Here is a 10,581-nt window from a genome sequence, read left to right as displayed (position 1 = left end):
CACACACACACACTGCCTCAAAAAAATAAAGGGAACACTTAAACAACACAATGTAACTCCAAGTCAATCACACTGTCCACTTAGGAAGCAACACTGATTGACAAAAATTTCACATGCTGTTGGGCAAATGGAATAGACAAAAGGTGGAAATTATAGCGCAATTAGCCCAAGACACCCCCCATCCTCTCTCTGGGTATATATATATATATATGCATGAAATATTGCACATTTAAATGTACTGTTTTGTGCACTCTCCTAACTACTGCATTGTCTTGTTTGTTTTGCCTCCAGGTTAGAAGATAATCAAAATAACAATAATTGACGAAGTTAACTGCAACAGTAATGCCATCCAACAAGTTTTCTTCAGCCATCATGGTTGAGAGTGACAAGATGACGGCAACAGTAAGTAGTGTTGGTCTCCATTTTTATTTTACAGAGTGGCTGCGGAGCTGACTTTTCTGGACCTTTCTTCCCAACTGCTAAAAGTCCTGAAGCATGTGCTACTCGTAGAGAACAGGCTTCTCTGGTGAATGGTGCTTGTTTAATAGTTAGATCAAAGCTGAATCAATGTCTGCAAAATCACATAATGATAGCATTGTACATAACAGAACCGAATATAATAGCAAAGTATAATGTTACTGTAAGACAAAGAAACACCTAATTTCTAATGAGATTTTAGGATGACTGTTCTCTCGTGCGGCCACAACTCAACAGCATGCCACTAGGTCCAATTTTTGCTATGATTGAAACACAATCTGCTCTAAAATTTGCTCACTGTACATCATTTGAAAGAATGGTGGGGGGGAACATGTCAGGACAGGTCGCACTGCTCAGAACATGTCAGGACAGGTCGCACTGCTCAGAACATGTCAGGACAGGTCGCACTGCTCAGAACATGTAGAGGACAGGTCGCACTGCTCAGAACATGTCAGGACAGGTCGCACTGCTCAGAACATGTCAGGACAGGTCGCACTGCTCAGAACATGTCAGGACAGGTCGCTCTCCTACTATTACCAACAAAGTGACCAAATATCCACTGTTCATATGCACTTTTGTAATCCACTGGGGTTTCTGCTCCAAAACCACCACTCTGTGCAGCAATATCAATACGTTTTTCACAGCCATAAACTACATGTCCTCCTTCATATCACTTTGTAACTCAGTTGAGCTGCCTGGCTTTAGTGACATGGTATTACTGTATTACTAATGTGTTATACATCTACGCGTTCCTATACTCTATTGGTGAACTGCAGTTCTTGGCACTTCTCAGTAAACAACCATCTTGTTTTCACCTTCAAAGTGTTTTTGTCAGACAACCACAGTTTTACACATCAGATGAGATATGCCTGCTCCAAGAGTTGAGATTCTTATCGCTCTCAGTGCCAGATAGCACGCCTACTGGTTCGACCACTAACACTCTCACACAAAACTGGATCATGAGACGCTGTGACTGAAAGTTTTGGTTGGATCAGTTTTGCCCTCAGATCCCCCTTTTCCATTCAGTAGGACAATATTTCTGCCCCGTTAGTTACATTAGAAAAAAGTTACTTCCAGTAGCATCCTTTGCCAGTTGGGTTTTGGCCTTCACTCCTGGATTATACCCTTAGTACCATGCGTATGTTTAAAAATGTTGTTATAAGGACTATCTAGATAAATCTGCATATCATTGTAATAAATGATCTTCTGTGGTAGTGTTGGCTGTTACTCTATCCCAGAGTGAGTTAGTTCTTAACTACTATTCAGTGTGATTTATGGCTCAGAGCCCACACTAGTCTTTAGGGCATCAGGGATCTCTCTCTCTCTCCAATTCTCATCCTGTTGCTTCCGGTGTTATGTCCGTTGTTGGAATGAGACCAAGGTGCAGCGTGGTAGGTGTACATTTTTCTTACATCACTGCTGGAGGAACCGAACCACCGATCGTCGCCGGAGGCTCCGGCCTGGGAACCCTCGCTGGAGGCTCCGGCCTGGGAACCYCTATTACATAGCGAAAGATATGGTTCCAATCTTTACGGTAGAAAAGCCAGGCTTTAAAAAGCTGCAGTTGACCACATATCAGCTGCCAAGCCGCTAGTATTTCATGGAAGAAGCCCTGCTGCGATTATACACTGCTACCCGCGAAAGAGTCGCAGAGAAGCTGGCTAGTGTTTCTTATTCTTCCACCACAGCCGATCTATGGTCGAGCAGAACATCAGAGCCATACCTAAGTTTGACAGTCCACTACATAAATGAAGACTGGAAATGGCAAAATGTCTGCCTCCAGACGTCTTACTTCCTCGATGATCATATGGGTGAATTAATGGCCCAGGATTTCAAAAGACTTCCTGGCATCGTGGAAGATGAACGAAGACCGACAGGTGTGCATGACAACTGACAGCAGGAGCAACATGATAAAAGCATTGTGCTTGAGCAACTGGACCCGCCTGCAGTGCTTTGGGCACAGGCTTCACCTTGCCATCGGTAAATGTGACATTGGATAATTAAAGTGCATTCAAAAAAGTTATGTTCAGGCCAGCTGTAGGCTAATGTGTAAGTAGTTGTGTCATTCTGCCAATCCAATAGCAAATAACCACAGGCCGTTTTAATTATAACAACAAATTAACTAAATTAATACATTTAGCTAGTGGTCAAACATTCCTAAACAATAGAATAGACGTGGGGGGGTTGTTCATTTGTTTTGCACAAATAGGCCTTGAGGCGTTGTATTTTTGTTTAAATTTGTTTATAGAAAAACAAGAAATGGCTATATATATATATACTGAATCATCTGAACCTCATAAAAAAAATGGAGATATTACTTTTAGGCCATATTGCCCAGCCCTACAGCCATGTATGCATTATTTAATCAATTATACAATCATACAATCAATTTGACTTCGTTTTTACAAAACAACATAGCGGTAATAATTGATTTTGAATGGTAAATCTCTATTGATTAACTGGGTAAATGAAGATTTAGCCTAGGTCTATTCACAATACAGGTGAATTCATATTGTTCAATAGGAGAGAGTGCATGCATTCAGTTATTGAGGGGCGGCAGGTAGCCTAGTGCTTAGAGCGTKGGKTCAGGAACCGAAAGGTTGCTAGATTGAATCCCCGAGCTGACAAGGTAAAAATGTGTCGTTCTGCCCCTCAACAAGGCAGTTAACCCACTGTTCCTAGGCTGTCATTGTAAATAAGAATTTGTTCTTAACTGACTTGCCTAGTTAAATAAATGTTCAATTAAAAAAATAATTGCGCTTGTTTTAGCTGATTTCATGAGGCTACAGATGACAAACAATACCTCCGATTTAAGACTTATTTTATTGGCAACTGCTAGGAGAACATTATTTTATTGTATAACATTTGCATAGAAGAAGCGATCTCTTCTTTTATAAAAGTGTATGTTGTCTCAAAGTAATGACATCATTCACATGGCTGTGGAATCTGACATTGTGGCCATGGAATCTAGTGGAAACCAGACGGGAGGCGAGGGAGACGAAGTGAATTACTTTTTGTTGGCGAGGGAGACAAARTCAATTAATAATGTTTTTGGTGACAATCAGCTTTGAAATCTGAATATTTTGCATTATTTTGGCATATTATCACAAACAAAGTAGTAGGTAGTGAATTCAGCTGTAAACTAGGAAGAAAAGTTAGCCTACAATTAAAGCTGAAAGATAGCGGCATTGTAAAAAGGTTCTAGCCTGTATGGACATTGTTCATTACTTTTCGCAAAACAGTTTCAACATTTCTACATATGGTGTTGCGTTATTCAAGTGTGTTAATTTCTGTGCAGCATGAGTGGGGAGGTAACAATGCAGCCCAGGCAGCTCTAACAATGAATGAGGAAGTAGAGTAGGTACTTTGCTCCACTGCGCTGATAGACAGACTTGATCCTCTCAATGGCGAGAAACACATTTGACAGAAGTACTGAACGTAACACAAATTCTAGTACCAAATGTWTTTTTTTTTTTATTAAAAAAGTACAGTAGTTTCGGTATATCTTGGAACACTAATGTACAGTGACACCCTGGGAAATGCCATATGGGTTTCTACATGCTTTTACAATAGGAGTTTTTTTTATCATTCCTGGGTCTGCCTGGCAAACTGGTTCTCAACTATGTGAACCTGTGATCCCAGATAAGAATAATATTGTTCTATGGAAAGCAGTGAAAGCACAGACATGGTATTCACAGGTGTATAGTTTATGTAATTCCGCTTTAGGGTTTTCTGTAACGCTGTTATCTTGGTGTCTTTGTGCCAAGCCAACGGGAGCCAGTCTAGACTTTGAAAATGAGAGTAACTGACATCAGCTAAGTACATTGACATGGCAAGCCAGTGCCTCATGTTGTAAATGTGTCTGGAAGGTGTGTGTGCTTGTGTGTTATTCCTTGCCATGTGTGTGTGCTATACTGTAGGTCAGGTATGGGTCCATTGAAAGGGAGTATCTCTCTCCAACTGAGTCCATTCCTTCCTAATCTCTCCTTTGTTTCCTGTCTCTGTGTCCAACCCAGAATGCAATTCAAGGGCTGAGGTGTCAGGGAAGCAGAGATGCTTAAAGTGCTCCTAGCCACCTGGTGTGAGCCCCAGCCTTTAGTTTCCACTCATACTTTGTTCTCCTTCTACAAAAGCAGAGGCTGTGGCAGAGCCTTGTCTGGGCCCCTTCAGTTTGGGCTGGGGGGGTGAAGATGTACTTTGTCAGGGAATTTTTTTTTGATGACGTTTGAGTGGGCAGAACAGACGGATGGACGGACAAACAGATCAACCAAAGGTCTTGCTCTTAATCTGTCAACACACTTTTAATCAATCCACACGTGCATTGTCTTATGTCAGACACTGTTTCCATAGCTGGTGTTTGAGCTGCCACGCGGTTGGAGGTGTGTGAGAGAATCTCGCTGCCTGTAGGAGAGAGGGAGGAACTGCTTATTTCTTTGTATAGCGTTTGTATTGCAGTGCTGGTTTCCCAGAGTGAGAGAGTGCACAGTGTGTGGTATGTCATTGAACTATGCTCAGCTCTACTGTGCTGCTGTGCAAGGTTGTCTGTGTTAGCTTTGGCAAGTGACTGTGCCACTGGAGGTCAGCTATGGCGGTAAGGGAACCGTGACTCAGACTGGCATTCCAGAGGAAGATTCCTGATATCCCACAACCGCATGCATTGTTCCCAAGGCCAAGGGCTTACGCTTCCTGAGGAGGAAGCCTGCCAATGGGGTGAAGGCCCCTAACTCTCTCACCCCCAACTCCCTGGCTGTCTCCCCCTCAGGGAGTTCCACCTCTCTCACCCTCTTCCGGTCTCAGCCCGGTGTTCAGCCTAAAGATGTTGGATAGATGCTTTAACTCTGTATCTCTCTGTTGTTATAGTTTTTTTGTGGTCTTGTTTTATTTTGGTGTGTGTGTGATCCTATAGCTACCTCTGCATCTATTTCACAGCTGGAACTAACATTCTTCTCCTTTACCTTTAATCAAGTCAGCAGATCCCATCACTCTCACTGTTAACACACACACACATATGCATACTGTAAAACTTAAATTAAACAGCAAGTCTCAAATAGCCACCTGCCTCTTTTATTAGCTTGGCAACGGCACACATTTCAGCAAATAAACGGCTGTTTCAAATAAATGGTGGGTTAATTGTTTACGAGGTTTAATGTTTTATTTGTAACATTCAATAATTCAGTAATGACTGGAAAAATGATTGCAATCAGCTTATTTTTTGGGCCAGTAATAAACTGCTAGCCATTGGCTCCTAGCTGAGAACTGCTAGCTAACTGATATGCACAAAAACAGTCAACAACTTCGGGAGTACAGAGCCCCAGAAATTGGCAGAAGTAAGCACTGTCAAAGAGGAGAATAATTATTCTCAATACATTTTTGTATATTTTTTAAAAATAGGCATACTAAGACAAAACAAACGTGACACTGTGTAAATGATAACACATTAGTGCAGGAAATGAAGATTAAAATGCTGAAAGTGAATGCTGGAATTAAACATGAACTATGAAAATGAGCAAAAGTTGTGTGCACTAAGGAAATAAGTTAGAGGCCTGGCTCAAATAAGTGCCTATTGTGTTCAGTGATTTAAGCAAATAAACGCCTGGGCTGTTAATTGAAGTTTTACAGTACCTTAGTTCACAACACTTTCTATTTCCCCTAAATACTTATTAGCTACAGTTCCCTAAAGGAGTGTTTTAACCTATGAACTTTACTTAAGATAAGTTTGTTTTTACTCTTAGATTCTACAGTCATCCAGGGCTTACATTTCTGACTTAGAATATGTGGACAACTACAAATGCCCAGGTGTCTGGTTAGACTGTAAACTCTCCTTCCAGACATTAAGCATATCCAATCCAAAATGAAATCTAGAATTGGCTTCCTATTTCGCAACAAAGCATCCTTCACTCATGCTGCCAAACATACCCTTGTAAAACTGACTATCCTACCGATCCTTGACTTCGGCGATGTCATTTACAAAATAGACGCCAACACTCCACTCAACAAATTGGATGTAGTCTATAACAGTGCCATCTGTTTTGTCACCAAAGCCCCATATACCATCCACCACTGCGACCTGTATGCTCTCGTTGGCTGACCCTCGCTTCATATTCGTCGCCAAACCCACTGGCTCCAGGTCATCTATAAGTCTTTGCTAGGTAAAGCTCCGCCTTATCTCAGCTCACTGGTCACCATAGCAACACCCACCCGTAGCACGCGCTCCAGCAGGTATATTTCACTGGTCATCCCCAAAGCCAATTCCTCCTTTGGCCGCCTTTCCTTCCAGTTCTCTGCTGCCAATGACTGGAACGAATTGCAAAAATCACTGAAGCTGGAGACTTATATCTCCCTCACTAACTTTAAACATCAGCTGTCAGAGCAGCTTACCGATCATTGTACCTGTACATAGCCATCTGTAAATAGCCTACCCAACTACCTCATCCCCATATTGTTATTTTCTTTGCTCCTTTGCACCCCAGTATCTCTACTTGCACATTCATCTTCTGCACATCTATCTTTCCAGTGTTAAATTGCTAAATTGTAATTATTTCGCCACTATGGCCTATTTATTGCCTTACCTCCCTAATCCTACTACATTTGCACACACTGTATATAGACTTTTCTATTGTGATATTGACTGTACGTTTGTTTATCCCATGTGTAACTCTGTTGTTTTTGTCGCACTGCTTTGCTCTATCTTGGCCAGGTTGCAGTTGTAAATTAGAACTTGTTCTCAACTGGTCTACCTGGTTAAATGAAGGTGAAATAAAAATGAGTATCTCCTCAGTTTAGTCCCTTGAGCTCAGAAAAGTCAAGGAGGCTTATAGGCCGACCACACCGCTCGCGTCGCATGCGCGAGCGTTGCAAAATAAGTGTAGAAATCCATGTTATTCAATTATTGCACCCACACTGCTCGCGCGCGCCAACGAGCATTTACGTTGCCTTGGGCTAAAATAGAAGTCATTCCTATTTCTGGGAGAGGCAAGTCTTGCCTCTCCCATCTCCTCATTGGTTTATAGAAGCAGGTACCCACGTGCTATCTCCTCATTGGTTATACCCACGTGGGTGATTGAAAGACGAAATGTTTTGCCGTCGTGGTAATACTATGAAAGTTTAGATGCCAACTACCAGTTGGTTGACCGTTTTGTGTGTGGATTAATTGTCGGATTAGAGGACCTTGTGCATTTCAGGTAAAATAACAACTCAATGTTTATATCCCAGGACAAATTAGCTAGCAACAGCAAGCTAGTTAAATGGGACAAATTAGCTAGCAAGTGCAAGCTAACTAGCTAAATTGCCATAAATGTTTAATGCTTTTCGACCTGTCCACAAAATAATGTAATTGATTCAGAGTTTGGATTGGTTTGATATTTTAACCTGCGTGTCGTGATCGCGTTTGGTGTAGGGGGACAAAATATATTTATGCACGATGGCGCACGCGCGCAGCMGGTTTGGGTTCCGTGTTAGGGTAAAAAAAACAATGCTGCAGTTGATGCTGCAGAAGCCCCACATCTTTAGCTGGCATTTGGCAAAGCACTGGAGTCTTGCGGTCCCATTTAAATCAAATCAAACTTTATTTGCCACATGCGCCGAATACAACAAGTGTAGACTTTACCGTGAAATGCTTACTTACAAGCCCTTAACCAACAGTGCAGTTCAAGAAGAAGAAAATATTTACCAAGTAGGATAAGATAAAAAGTAACACAATAAGAATAACAATAATGAGGCTATATACAGGGGGCACCGGTACCGAGTCAGTGTGCAGGGGTACAGGCTAGTTGAGGTAATCAAAATAGATGGCATCATGAGGTAGGAAAATTATATGGATATATTGAAGCAACGTCTCAAGACATCAGTCAGGAAGTTAAAGCTTGGTCGCAAATGGGTCTTCCAAATGGACAACGACCCCAAGCATACTTCCAAAGTTGTGGTAAAATGGCTTAAGGACAACAAAGTCAAGGTATTAGAGTGGACATCACAAAGCCCAGACCTCAATTTAAAGGCAATGTTACCAAATACTAATTGAGTGTATGTAAACTTCTGACCCACTGGGAATGTGATGAAAGAAATAAAAGCTGAAAGAAGTCATTCTCTCTACTATTATTCTGACATATCACATTCTTAAAATAAAGTGGTGATCCTAACTGACTTAAGACAGGGAATGTTTACTAGGATTAAATGTCAGGAATTGTGAAAAACTGAGTTTAAATGTATTTGGCTAAGGTGTGTGTGTGTGTGTAAACTTCCGACTTCAACTTTACATATCTTAGATCACCTTTTGCAAAACTTTAAATGCAAATGTTATCAGTGAATACACATTCAGTGTTAAGTGTTTTGTTCCCAGAATATTAACAYGTTGTTTTAATCAGAAGATAAAGGTGTGCAATTGTGTTCATTGTTTCGGGCAATCAGTAAATACTACTGCACGAAATTCTAAATCATTCCATCAGTGTCATAACATGTCATACCATGTACATGGTTCCCTAACTGGTTGCCCGCATGCCGAATTTGCAAAACATTTTCGTTGATGGATTGTGATGATACATATGAATGAATCCTGAACACGATGTGCTTGTTTTTTGTTTTATTTTTTACAGGAATAGTATTTCATTTGATGTGTATGAAATTGTTGTGTAACATATGCATAAAGGGAGAGTAATTGCCCATAATTCTTCACCTTTGCATAGTTGTACTTTTAGTAGTATTTATTAGGATCCCCAGTAGCTGTTGCCAAGGCAGCACCTACTCTTCCTGGGGTTCAAACAGGGTTAGACATTTGTATCATCATTAGTGACTGCAAAGAAAATGTATTGATCTCCTGGGATTTTTTAAAACACAGACTAACTTTCTGTTTTGTCTGCTTGGACTTGAGATAAATATGGTTGCGTTAATCTTTTTGCTGGCAGTCGTGTTTTGATGAATGTATTTGAAATTTTGACAGTACAACTTCATTTTGAAAACACATTTACTGTTTTGCAAAAGAACACAGAGTGGATTGTTTTGAAAATTGACAACATAGTTCCAAAAATGCTTGTACGCGATTGAGAAACTAATGTTGTATTAGTGGAAGAATTAGCAGAGGACGCTGGGTCATGTGATTTATAGACCCACAATGCTATTGAAGCCACGGCGAGAGAGAATGCCTAATTTTTCATCACTCCTTTACTGGCAGTCTCTCTAGATAAAAGGGTGTAATTCAAGGGGAAGAGATGAGTGCTGAAGTGGGACACAGGCACCACAGCTGAGTCATTCAAGTCTAGCAGTCCAGACACGTTTCATTCTTGCCACGAGACTGACACCATTTCCGAATCTGCATAATTTCTTACATACTGTACATACACCAATCATGAACAGTGAAAGCACATATAGCACACTTAGACAGGAAATTACTGTCCTTAGCTTGACTTGCTAATATGCACGTTTTCTGATGAATGCTCTGAGCTTTTTTGATAAAATGTTGTTGTGTGATGTTATGTAGGCTTTATTTGTTAGGTGGGGTGGTTTGTGATGGAAGCGGACTGGTCTATAGGTAGTTGGCTGCTGTTGTGTGTTTGGAGTGGTTTGTTTGGACTGTTTTGCTGTTTTTTAACTGAGTTGATAGCACATCTGTCGTCCCCAGGCTGAGGTGAATGGGGACATTCCTGCAGCCGAGGGACCATCAGAGAACGACAGAGGCGCAGAGATGACCAATGAGAACAGCCCGCTGACTGCTGCTGAGCCGCCCTCCCCCTTCAGCCCCAAGCAGAACGGAGACGCTGCCTCACCTGCAGGTCAGGAACACATACAACACTGATAGTAGCAACCATGCATGGCAGCAAGACTGGAAAGGGACATTTAAAATATTTTAAGCTTTCTAGTTGGTTTACAGTAGAGCTAAGTGATGAACACAAATGTATGTTATTTTTCTGTTTTTAAACAACTACTGTAATTGACTTGACATCACATACATACTCATACTTAGATACACACACACACACACACACACACACATGCACTGCCCAACTCTCTACTCCTCCAGACTCTGCACATAGTGCTGCAGTTTCTCTAGAGATAAATCAGATTAAGCCCGAACTGTGTAATGTAGTAGGCAGTTGTAGTTTCCGACAGGCCAAT

At 41.3% G+C, this 10,581-nt stretch overlaps 1 pseudogene; it reads left to right on the top strand.

The window, feature by feature from the left end:
• The window catches only part of LOC111976522 (DNA (cytosine-5)-methyltransferase 3B-like), an 83,976-nt pseudogene that overhangs the window by 16,201 nt on the left and 57,194 nt on the right, over positions 1-10,581 (top strand).

Source organism: Salvelinus sp. IW2-2015, linkage group LG17 (assembly GCF_002910315.2).
Source record: "Salvelinus sp. IW2-2015 linkage group LG17, ASM291031v2, whole genome shotgun sequence".
Taxonomy (NCBI): domain Eukaryota; kingdom Metazoa; phylum Chordata; class Actinopteri; order Salmoniformes; family Salmonidae; genus Salvelinus; species Salvelinus sp. IW2-2015.
The sequence above is the reverse complement of the archived record's forward strand: the minus strand, read 5'-3'. Positions and strand labels throughout refer to the sequence as shown.